Raw genomic sequence first — 13,230 nt, 5'->3', positions numbered from 1 at the left:
AACGTAGCATGGGATTAAATAAACTGGACTGTATAGATGTAACAAAGCGTTGTAATAAATTCAGAGAAATGTTAACCTTAATGTAAATAACTGAACATCAATATTTCCGCACTGAAAAATCACATCAGTCCGAATGCACTAAGTACAAAGACGCATGTCAGAATAGTAGTATATACTGCTGAAAATGCGATTTATGCAGAATAATTACCAGGGGAATCGCATTTGAGTCCTAATTCTGAGAAAGCTCGTACCCAAGAACAGCAGAAGACGAAGCTATCCTAAAAGAAAGTAAAATACGAAATAGCATTCAGCGACCTGCTTCTGAGTCTTAAGCGTCTACTGTGCCTGCAGAGATTAATGGATGCTAGCAGACATATACCAGTACAGAACATTACATGCTGCGGATGTTTTGACCTGATCCATGGACTTTAATAATTTTAGGAGCAATCAGGATCGGGAGTGTGTGATAAGACAGGTTTCAAAACATTCTTAATCACCTACCAATATTAAATATTCCGCAACCTTAAAAACAGATTTTATATTTCAAGACAGATAATTTAGTTGAAGATCACAACCTCGCGGAGCAAAGAAAAACAAGCATCGATATATGTTTCGATAATAAGTAAAAGTATAGTTGCAAAGGTGCGAACGTGAATCACCGTAGTTACATTCACTACGAAATATTACGTTAATTGTAAACAAATTAATATCACCAGTTTTTGGTGCTCGGAACTTTGTGCAAAACTACACTACTCGAATTAAAATTGCTACACCACGAAGACGACGAGCTACAGACGCGAAATTTAACCGACAGCAAGAACAAGCTGTGATTTGCAAATGATTAGCTTTTATGAGCATTCACATAAGGTTGGCGCCGGTGGCGACACCTACAACGTGCTGACATGAGGAAAGTTTCCAACCGATTTCTCATACACAAACAGCAGTTGACCGGCGTTGCCTGGTGAAACGTTGTTGTGATGCCTCGTGTAAGGAGGAGAAATGCGTAACATCACATTTCCGACATCCGTAAAGGTCGGATTGTAGCCTATCGCGATTGCGGTTTATCGTATCGCGACACTGCTGCTAGCGTTGGTCGAGATCCAATGACTGTTAGCAGAATATGGAATCGGTGGATTCAGGAGGGTAATACGGAACGCCGTTCTCGATCCCAATGGCCTCGTATCACTAGCAGTCGAGATGACAGGCATCTTATCCGCATGGCTGTAACGGATGGTGCAGCCACATCTCGATCCCTGACTCAACAGATGGGGACGTTTGAAAGACAACAACCATCTGCACGAACAGTTCGACGACGTTTGGAGCAGCATGGACTCTCAGCTCGGATAATATGGCTGCGGTTACCCTTGACGCTGCATCACAGACAGGAGCGCCTGCGATGGTGTACTCAACGACGAACCTGGGTGCACGAATGGCAAAACGTCATTTTTTCTGATGAATCCAGGTTCTGTTCACAGCATCATGATGGTCGCATCCGTGTTTGCCGACATCACGGTGAACGCGCATTGGAAGCGTGTATTTGTCATCGCCATACTGGCGTATCACCTTGCGTGATGGTATGGGGTGCCATTGGTTACACGTCTCGGTCACCTCTCGTTCGCATTGACGGCACTTTTAACAGTGGACGTTACATTTAAGATGTGTTACGGCCCGTGGATCTACCCTTCATTCGATCCCTGCGAAACCCTACATTTCAGCAGGATAATGCACGACCGCATGTTGCAGGTCCTGTAAGGGCCTTTCTGGACACAGAAAATGTTCGACTGCTGCCCTGGCCAGCACGTTCTCCAGATCTCTCACCAATTGAAAACGTCTGGCCAATGATGGCCGAGCAACTGGCTCGTCAATACGCCAGTCACTATTCTTGATGAACCTGTGGTATCGTGTTGAAGCTGCATGGGCAGCTATACCTGTACATGCCATCCAAGCTCTGTTTGACTCAATGCCCAGGCGTATCAAGGCCGTTATTACGGCCAGAGGTGGTTGTTCTGGGTACTGATTTCTCAGGATCTATGCAACCAAACTGCGTCAAAATGTAATCACATGTCAGTTCTAGTATAAATTATTTGTCCAATGAATGTCCGTTTATCATCTGCATTTCTTCTCGGTGTATCAATTTTAATGGCCAATACTGTTTTTATACAATAGCTATAACGGTATTGTTTTGGCTGCTCCCGACGTCAACATAAAATCAGGATGTTACTATAGGAAGACATTTCCTCAGAGACAAATGATATAACCATGTAGAGAAATCTATGAAATTTTATGGTGTTGTTCAAAAAACGATTCAGCAACATAAATTGTCAGCTGATTAACATGTAACAAAAGAATAATCCTAACTGTGGTTTTACATAACACGAGGGTCGTTCCATAATTAATGCCCCACATTTTTTTTAAAAAAAAAAAAGCCAGTAGTATACATAGACAAACGTCCTTGTTGCTGCTTCCCAGCTCATGTTTGTTCTGTGGGCCGGCGAAGTTTCGAACCGTTCTGGCAGATGGCAGAGCCGTAGTACTGCGTAGAAATGGCGTTTACATACGACTGGTGTTACAAGGAGCGTGCTGTTACTGATTTCTTGTGTGCAGAAAAAAGAAATCGTGGTGAACCTCCATAAACAGTGCAGTGTATGGCGATGTTGCAGTTGACAGTACAGTTTGGCGATGGGTAAAGAAAGTTACAGCGTCGGGAAATGAGCTCCACGATCAGCCACGCTCAGGACGTTCCGTCACAGCCACTGCTCCAGACATGCTGAATCGTGCGACCGGCGCATCATAACTCGACAATTTGCTCTACAGTTGTCGGTCTGCATTGGAAGTGCGCCTGCAATGATCGAGAGTCTCGGATATGCAAAGAGCACAACGCTCCCGTACGGCCGCAGAACGTGATGGAGACTACGTAGAAAAATTGAACCCATGGACAAGACATGTTGATGTATATTGTCACCAAATTCTGACTCTTACAGTAAACGTGATCTGAGAAAAAAAGTGTGGGGCATTACTTATTGAACAACCCTCGTAAAATGTCTTGGATAAAACAAGTGGTGACAGTCAATTTGGGCCATCTTCGGAAGTCAGCAAAATAATAAATAAAGAAAACTACTCTCAACCTTTGGGAAAGAAGGACAGGAATAGTACCCTAGAAGACGTCAAGCAATGGCTCATACGGAAAACCTTTGCAGACCATAGCAGACCATAGCATATGTTACCGCCTTACGTGTACCCCTCCTACCCGTGTTACAAGATTGCGCAGTTGACATAAGTGTGGTAAAAGGCTGCTAACTATTTTAATTCGTTTGGTGCATTCTTCATAGTATTATTGACATCGAAATATTGCCACATTCACACAGTCCTTCGCTGTCAAGGTGTATTATGTCCCTGCAGCTGACTACCAATTCTTTGTAATACGAAGCGATGTGTGATGCTGTATTCATATGATTTGGCATTAAACCGGTTGCACACCTAGAAGAACCCCGCTGTGTCGTTAGAAATGTGCAGTAACACAGCCTCTTTATTGGCCTTGTATATCCACCAGAGCTTAATGCAGAATGTTACTGATAACTAATATCATGTGCAACGCATTAAGTGTCCTGTGAAGTATGATGTAATTAAACCATAGGAAACAATTAACGACATCCTTTGAAACATATAAACTGTGTTCTCTTTACCGGAAGACAAGTAGTTACGGATTTCCTATAATTATCACTATTACAGCGCCGCATCCGACATATTTGAACGAGTCCTCTGCTGCGGAAGGAAGACGCGAGATGAGTGGGTTTCAGAAATGTAGCGAGATGTGACGGATTTGCACATTTCCAATTAGAGCGTAGAGCGCAGAGCAATTAACGCAAATGGACGAGTGAATATTACGTATTAATAATAATAAACAAAATTATATATATTTTAATAATCCTTATAGTCGAGCATCAGTTTCTGTTGTAATTTTTCTGTCAGGGTTTCATGTTTAGTTCCGAAGGAATCTGCTTATAAAGTATAATTTGTCCTCCATGTTAACTAATTACGACAAATTTAAGGAAAAGTCAGAAAATGCGTGTCGTAATGATATATTTTAAGTTTTTTACTTTTATTCTGTCAAAAGTACTGTTAAAGAAAAGCCTAACTGAATTCTATACGAATGTTACAGTGTCGCTTAGACTGCTGCAAAATCGTTCTCTGCATTTTTTGTTGCTTAAACCGAGCAAAGTTTTCGCATGAGCGGACGGCTATCTCGCATTACACAGTCGAAGTAATCGGTACCGAGCATTTCGTTTCGACGGTGGGCTTCATGAAGCTATCTCTGCTGCAGCTGCAGATGACTAAAAGAGAAACCGAGTGAATTTGTGTGTGTGTGTGTGAGAGAGAGAGAGAGAGAGAGAGAGATTGAACGTGTGTGTGTGTGAGGTCAGAGAGATAAAGGGGCGAGTGTATGACGGAATGAACGGGAAAGAAAGAGACGGAGGATAGGAAAGATAGAGAGAGTGAGAGGGGGGGGGGGTGGAGGGGGCACGAAGAGATAGTGGAATTGGTCGGAAGAGATAGCTGACAGTAGCCTAAACTAAGAACACTTATGATGCAAAATTTCGCTTTAGCCAGACAGTCTGATGATGCTCAACGGAGTACGTACTAAGCTGAATTCCACAGAGGCGAGGAGTAATCAGTGGGCTTTACTGCTGTTCTTCGTAGATACCACTGGAAAAGTAAATGAAAGGGAGAATAAGAATTAGAGTCCCGACGATAACGTGGTCAGAGGACACCAGCAGGAACTCGATTTCCGGAATGACGGGGTAGTTTATTAACCTTGATATTTCTGAAGGAATCACTCCCACACCACGGAAAACAGTTTAGGCATCTGAATCTCAATCGTCCTGAATAGCACGGATTGTAGTAAGGAAGCCTTACACAATGGCCACTACCCGTGGTCTAGGGGTTCTGTAATAAAAAAACTGAGTGGTAGGATCAACCACCGAACTTGAACAGGATGTCTTGCGACGTCCGCAACGACCAAACACAAAGATTAAAAAAAAAAAAAGGGGGTAGCGTCTTTGATTCATGATCAAAACGTCTTCGGTCCCGGGTTCGATCCCCGCCACTGCCTAAATTTTGATAAATAATCAGCATTGTCGGCCGAAGACTTCCGGCATAAGAAGTCGGCCTCATTCTGCCAACGGCCTTGTCAAAGAGGGCGGAGGAGCGGATAGAGGTTCAGGGCACTCTTTTGTCCTAGGGGTTGGAAATTGCCCCTAAAGGCGGAAGAATCAGCAATGATCAACGACATGAGGATGCAGAAGGCAATGGAAACCACTGCATTAATGACACGTAACGTGTATCCACAGGACATGTGGCCTGTATTAGAAGAAGTGACATGATGATCTCTCCATTGGCAAAAGATTCCGGAATAGACCCCCATTCGGATCTCCGGGAGGGGACTGCCAAGGGGGAGGTTACCATGAGAAAAAGATTGAATAATCAACGGAAGGATAACGTTCTACGAGTCGGGGCGTGGAATGTCAAAAGCTTGAACGTGGTAGGGAAACTAGAAAATCTGTAAAGGGAAATGCAAAGGCTTAGATATAGTAGCGGCCAGTGAAGTGAAGTGGAAGGAAGGATTTCTGGTCAGATGAGTATCGGGTAATATCAACAGCAGCAGAAAATGGTGTAATAGGTGTAGGATTCGTTATGAATAGGCAGGTAGGGCAGAGGGTGTGTTACTGTAAACAGTTCAGTGACTGGGTTGTTCTAATCAGAATCGACAGCAGACCAACAGCGACAACGATAGTTCAGGTATACATGCCGACTTCGCAAGCTGAAGGTGAACAGATAGAGAAAGTGTATGAGGATATTGAAAGGGGAATGCAGTATGTAAAGGGGGACGAAAATGTAATAGTCATGGGCGACTGGAATGCAGTTGTAGGGGAAGGTGTAGAAGAAAAGGTTACAGGAGAATATGGGCTTGGGACAAGGAATGAAAGAGGAGAAAGACTAATTGAGTTCTGTAACAAGTTTCAGCTAGTAATAGCGAATACCCTGTTCAAGAATCACAAGAGGAGGAGGTATACTTGGAAAAGGCCGGGAGATACGGGAAGATTTCAATAAGATTACATCATGGTCAGACAGAGATTCCGAAATCAGATACTGGATTGTAAGGCGCACCCAGGAGCAGATATAGACTCAGATCACAATATAGTAGTGATGAAGAGTAGGCTGAAGTTCAAGACATTAGTCAGGAAGAATCAATACGCAAAGAAGTGGGATACGGAAGTACTAAGGAATGACGAGATACGTTTGAAGTTCTCTAACGCTATAGATACAGCAATAAGGAATAGCGCAGTAAGCAGTACAGCTGAAGAGGAATGGACATCTCTAAAAAGGGCCATCACAGAAGTTGGGAAGGCAAACATAGGTACAAAGAAGGTAGCTGCGAAGAAACCATGGGTGACAGAAGAAATACGTCAGTTGATTGATGAAAGGAGGAAGTACAAACATGTTCCGGGAAAATCAGGAATACAGAAATACAAGTCGCTGAGGAATGAAATAAATAGGAAGTGCAGGGAAGCTAAGACGACATGGCTGCAGGAAAAATGTGAAGACATCGAAAAAGATATGATTGTCGGAAGGACAGACTCAGCATACAGGAAAGTCAAAACAACCTTTGGTGACATTAAAAGCAACGGTGGTAACATTAAGAGTGCAACGGGAATTCCACTGTTAAATACAGAGGAGAGTGCAGATAGGTGGAAAGAATACATTGAAAGCCTCTATGAGGGTGAAGATTTGTCTGATGTGATATAAGAAGAAACAGGAGTCGATTTAGAAGAGATAGGGGATCCAGTATTAGAGTCGGAATTTAAAAGAGCTTTGGAGGACTTACGGTCTAATAAGGCAGAAGGGATAGATAACATTCCATCAGAATTTCTAAAATCATTGGGGGAAGTGGCAACAAAACGACTATTCACGTTGGTGTGTAGAATACATGAGTCTGGCGATATACCATCTGACTTTCGGAAAAGCATCATCCACAGAATTCCGAAGACTGCAAGAGCTGACAAGTGCGAGAATTATCGCACAATCAGCTTAACAGCTCATGCATCGAAGCTGCTTACAAGAATAATATATAGAAGAATGGAAAAGAAAATTGAGAATGCGCTAGGTGACGATCAGTTTAGCTTTAGGAAAAGTAAAGGGACGAGAGAGGCAATTCTGACGTTACGGCTAATAATGGAAGCAAGGCTAAAGAAAAATCAAGACACTTTCATAGGATTTGTCGACCTGGAAAAAGCGTTCGACAATATAAAATGGTGCAAGCTGTTCGAGATTCTGAAAAAAGTAGGGGTAAGCTATAGGGAGAGACGGGTCATATACAATATATACAACAACCAAGAGGGAATAATAAGAGTGGACGATCAGGAACGAAGTGCTCGTATTAAGAAGGGTGTAAGACAAGGCTGTAGCCTTTCGCCCCTACTCTTCAATCTGTAATCGAGGAAGCAATGATGGAAATAAAATAAAGGTTCAGGAGTGGAATTAAAATACAAGGTGAAAGGATATCAATGATACGATTCGCTGATGACATTGCTATCCAGAGTGAAAGTGAAGAAGAATTAAATGATCTGCTGAACGGAATGAACAGTCTAATGGGTACACAGTATGGTTTGAGAGTAAATCGGAGAAAGACGAAGGTAATGAGAAGTAGTAGAAATGAGAACAGCGAGAAACTTAACAACAGGATTGATGGTCACGAAGTCAATGAAGTTAAGGAATTCTGCTACGTAGGCAGTAAAATAACCAATGACGGACGGAGCAAAGAGGACATCAAAAGCGGACTCGCTATGACGAAAAAGGCATTTCTGGCCAAGAGAAGTGTACTAATATCAAATACCGGCCTTAATTTGAGGAAGAAATTTCTGAGGATGTACGTCTGGAGTACAGCATTGTATGGTAGTGAAACATGGACTGTGGGAAAACCGGAACAGAAGAGAATCGAAGCATTTGAGATGTGGTGCTATAGACGAATGTTGAAAATTAGGTGGACTGATAAGGTAAGGAATGAGGAGGTTCTAAGCAGAATCGGAGAGGAAAGGAATATGTGGAAAACACTGATAAGCAGAAGGGACAGGATGATAGGACATCTGCTAAGACATGAGGGAATGACTTCCATGGTACTACAGGGAGCTGTAGAGGGCAAAAACTGTAGAGGAAGACAGAGATTGGAATACGTCAAGCAAATAATTGAGGACGTAGGTTGCAAGTGCTACTCTGAGATGAAGAGGTTAGCACAGGAAAGGAATTCGTGTCAGGCCGCATCAAACCAGTCAGTAGACTGATGACAAAAAAAAAAAAAAAAAAAAAAAAAAAAAAAAAAAAAAAAAAATGGTTCCAAAGCAAAGCGTACAATACTTGGGAGGCTTTGTGAAGGAGGAAGTAACTGAACAAGAGTGAGACGAGAACATTCAGATCTCTGTTGGAGCACTATGTTGGTTAATTTACACTACTGGCCGTTAAAATTGCTACACCAAGAAGAAATGCAAATGATAAACGGGTATTCATTGGACAAATATATTATACTAGAACTGACATGTGATTATATTTTCACGCAATTTGGGTGCATAGATCTTGAGAAATCAGTACCCAGAACAACCACCTCCGGCCGTAATAACGGCCTTGATACGCCTGGGCATTGAGTCAAACAGAGCTTGGATGGCGTGCACAGGTACAGCTGCCCATGCAGCTTCAACACGATACCACAGTTCATCAAGAGTAGTGACTGGCGTATTGTGACGAGCCAGTTGTTCGGCCACCATTAACCAGACGTTTTCAATTGGTGAGAGATCTGGAGAATGTGCTGGCCAGGGCAGCAGTCGAACATTTTCTGTATCCAGAAAGGCCCTTACAGGAACTGCCACATGCGGTCGTGCATTATCCTGCTGAAATGTAGGGTTTTGCAGGGATCGAATGAAGGGTAGAGCCACGGGCCGTAACACATCTCAAATATAACGTCCACTGTCCAAAGTGCCGTCAGTGCGAACCAGAGGTGCCCGAGACGTATAACCAATGGCACCCCATACCATCACGCCGGGTGATAGACCAGTATGGCGATGACGAATACACGCTTCCAATGGGCGTTCACCGCGATGTCACCAAACACGGTGGTTACTATCATGATGCTGTAAACAGAACCTGGATTCATCGGAAAAAATGACGGTCTGCCATTCGTGCACCCAGGTTCGTCGTTGAGTACACCATCACAGGCGCTCTTGTCTGTGATGCAGCGTCAAGGGTAACCGCAGCAATGGTCTCCTAGCTGATAGTCTATGCTGCTCCAAACGTCGTCGAGCTGTTTGTGCAGATGATTGTTGTCTTGCAAACGTCCCCATCTTTTGACTCAGGGATAGAGACGTGGCTCTACGATCCGTTACAGCGAAGCGAATAATGTCTGTCATCTCGACTGCTAGTGATACGAGGCCGTTGGGATCTAGCACGGCGTTCCGTATTACCCTCCTGAACCCACCGATTCCATATTCTGCTAACAGTCATTGGATCTCGACCAACGCGAGCAGCAATGTCGCGATACCATAAACCGCAATCGCGATAGGCTACAATCCGACCTTTAACGAAGTCGGAAACGTGATGGTACGCATTTCTCCTCCTTACACGAGGCATCACAACAACGTTTCACCAGGCAACGCCGGTCAACTGCTGTTTGTGTATGAGAAATCGGTTGGAAACTTTCCTCACGTCAGCACGTTGTAGGTGTCGCCACCGGCGCCAACCTTGTGTGAATGCTCTGAAAAGCTAATCATTGGCATATCACAACATCTTCTTCCTGTCGGTTAAAATTCGCGTCTGTAGCACGTCATCTTCGTGGTGTAGGAATTTTAATGGCCAGTACTGTGTTTCTGCTTCGGTGCATAGGGTTTTTCAAAAAGATTCACCCAGTTTGACAAGACTATACCTTCTGCATGACTGAATGTAGGAACAGACGAGAGCAAAGATTTCTTGGCGTGTTTGTTTTGCAGCGACGTTTGTGTTGCGAATGTTTTTACTTGAGTCGTCAGTCTTCTGAACGGTTTGATACGGTCCGCCACGAATTTACCTCCCGTGAGAATTTTTTCATTTCAGAATAGCCTCTGCACCCATCGTCCTCAATTATTTGCTGGATGTATTCCAATCTCTGTCTTCCTCTGCAGTTTTTATCCTCTACAACTCACTCTGGTACCTGTAAGTTATCCCCTCATGTCATAATCCACATCCAATCGTCGTCTTCCTTCTTCTTGTCAGTGTTTTTCGTATGTTTCTTTCCTCTCTGATTCTACAGAACTTAATTTTCAGCGCTCTTCTATAGATTCACATCTTAAACACTTCGATTCTCTTGTGTTCCGGTTACCCCATTGCCCATGATTCACTACCATGTAACGCTGTGCCCCAAACGTTGCACATTATAAGACATTTTTTCCTGAAATTTAGGCCTATCTTTGACGCCAACAGTCATGTCTTGGCCGGGGATGTCCTCTTGGCCTGTGCTAGTCTCTGCCTTGTGTCCGCCTCGATTCGTCTGTCATGTGTTATTTTTTTCCCAAGGAAGTATGTTTACAAGAGGGGAGAATTCCTTTCCTTCAGCTACTCTACGAGCGCAAATTTTGATATTAAGTTTATCGCTGATCTCATTTCTGCTGTTTCTCATTACTTTAGTCTTCTTCCAGTTTATTCTCCGTCCAAATTCCATTCAACAGCTACACTGACGGGCGTTGATATATATCAACGGGGACAGTTGAAAATGTGTGCCCCGACCGGGACTCGAACCCGGGATCTCCTGCTTACATGGCAGACGCTCTATCCATCTGAGCCACCGAGGGCACAGAGGATAGTTCGACTGCAAGGACTATCTCGCGCACGCCTCCCGTGAGACCCACATTCTCACCTAGTATGTCCACACACTACATTCGTAGTGTTCCACCCCAACACACTCATTACTCGTGGAAGACATTCTTACCAAGTCCCGTAAGAGTTCGGGTAATATATGTGCATCCGCACAGAAGAAGAAGGTCATGGCCGATATTGCCAGAACGATATACTTATATGGATATGGTGTCTGTTCTTTCAGACATCTCCGAACGGACAGACACCATATCCATATAAGTAGAACGTTGTATTGTCCTCATCGTCATTTCACCTTTTTCGACACGCATGTCTCCTACGTGCCGTCAACTAAAGAGGCATGCACTACGCCACCGACCTACTCAGCGTGAGGCTCTCACTGAACGCACATATAATTTCATTTCATTCAAGAGATCTTGTAAAGCTTGCTCACCTTCAATGAATCTTCGCATTGACATCCTTTCACCCTGATTTTTAATTCCGCTGGTGATCATTCCTTCTTATTTCTGTCATTGCCTCCTCGCGTGTAGAATGAAAAGTAGGGGAGAGTGATTGCATCCTTGTCTAATACAGTTTTCAAAGCAAGGACTTCGTGCTTCTTCTTTCAGCCTTATTCTGTGGTGTCGTACGATGAACGAGGTACCATGACGAAGTTGGAATCCCACGACGAAACCACAAGTAAGCACAGTCGGTGCCAGACGCAGCGGCGAATTAAAGACGTCGGCATAAACTCGCTCTCGAGAGTTTCCACAGGCCGACGCTGCTGCTGCTGCTGCTGCTGAAGACTGACTGACGTCAGAGTGGAGCGCAGCTCAGCTCCCACTCCGCAGTCATCGCCGAAGACGGCAGCATTGTCACTACAGAGCCAGCACCGAGAGAGTTGTATTAGACAGAACTGTGTAAAAATGTTTATAGTCAGCTGTACATTGGGAGAAGAGACTATTATTCTGTACTGTAGAAAGTGATACGCTAGTGTCCAGAAGGTATAGTCTTGTCAAACTGGGTGAATCTTTTTGAAAAACCCTATGCACCGAAGCAGAAACACAGTACTGGCCATTAAAATTCCTACACCACGAAGATGACGTGCTACAGACGCGAATTTTAACCGACAGGAAGAAGATGTTGTGATATGCCAATGATTAGCTTTTCAGAGCATTCACACAAGGTTGGCGCCGGTGGCGACACCTACAACGTGCTGACGTGAGGAAAGTTTCCAACCGATTTCTCATACACAAACAGCAGTTGACCGGCGTTGCCTGGTGAAACGTTGTTGTGATGCCTCGTGTAAGGAGGAGAAATGCGTACCATCACGTTTCCGACTTCGTTAAAGGTCGGATTGTAGCCTATCGCGATTGCGGTTTATGGTATCGCGACATTGCTGCTCGCGTTGGTCGAGATCCAATGACTGTTAGCAGAATATGGAATCGGTGGGTTCAGGAGGGTAATACGGAACGCCGTGCTAGATCCCAACGGCCTCGTATCACTAGCAGTCGAGATGACAGACATTATTCGCTTCGCTGTAACGGATCGTAGAGCCACGTCTCAATCCCTGAGTCAAAAGATGGGGACGTTTGCAAGACAACAATCATCTGCACAAACAGCTCGACGACGTTTGGAGCAGCATAGACTATCAGCTAGGAGACCATTGCTGCGGTTACCCTTGACGCTGCATCACAGACAAGAGCGCCTGTGATGGTGTACTCAACGACGAACCTGGGTGCACGAATGGCAGACCGTCATTTTTTCCGATGAATCCAGGTTCTGTTTACAGCATCATGATAGTAACCACCGTGTTTGGTGACATCGCGGTGAACGCCCATTGGAAGCGTGTATTCGTCATCGCCATACTGGTCTATCACCCGGCGTGATGGTATGGGGTGCCATTGGTTACACGTCTCGGGCACCTCTGGTTCGCACTGACGGCACTTTGGACAGTGGACGTTATATTTGAGATGTGTTACGGCCCGTGGCTCTACCCTTCATTCGATCCCTGCAAAACCCTACATTTCAGCAGGATAATGCACGACCGCATGTGGCAGTTCCTGTAAGGGCCTTTCTGGATACAGAAAATGTTCGACTGCTGCCCTGGCCCGTGAGAATTTTTTCATTTCAGAATAGCCTCTGCACCCATCGTCCTCAATTATTTGCTGGATGTATTCCAATCTCTGTCTTCCTCTGCAGTTTTTATCCTCTACAACTCACTCTGGTACCTGTAAGTTATCCCCTCATGTCATAATCCACATCCAATCGTCGTCTTCCTTCTTCTTGTCAGTGTTTTTCGTATGTTTCTTTCCTCTCTGATTCTACAGAACTTAATTTTCAGCGCTCTTCTATAGATTCACA

At 44.3% G+C, this 13,230-nt stretch overlaps 1 non-coding gene across 1 annotated transcript; it reads right to left on the bottom strand.

The window, feature by feature from the left end:
* Window positions 1-10,791: 10,791 nt before the first annotated feature.
* On the bottom strand, window positions 10,792-10,866 carry Trnat-ugu (transfer RNA threonine (anticodon UGU)). Its single transcript has one exon. It is a non-coding gene; the product is annotated as a tRNA-Thr (tRNA).
* Window positions 10,867-13,230: the final 2,364 nt, after the last annotated feature.

This window comes from Schistocerca nitens, chromosome 1 (assembly GCF_023898315.1).
Source record: "Schistocerca nitens isolate TAMUIC-IGC-003100 chromosome 1, iqSchNite1.1, whole genome shotgun sequence".
Lineage (NCBI taxonomy): Eukaryota > Metazoa > Arthropoda > Insecta > Orthoptera > Acrididae > Schistocerca > Schistocerca nitens.
The sequence above is the reverse complement of the archived record's forward strand: the minus strand, read 5'-3'. Positions and strand labels throughout refer to the sequence as shown.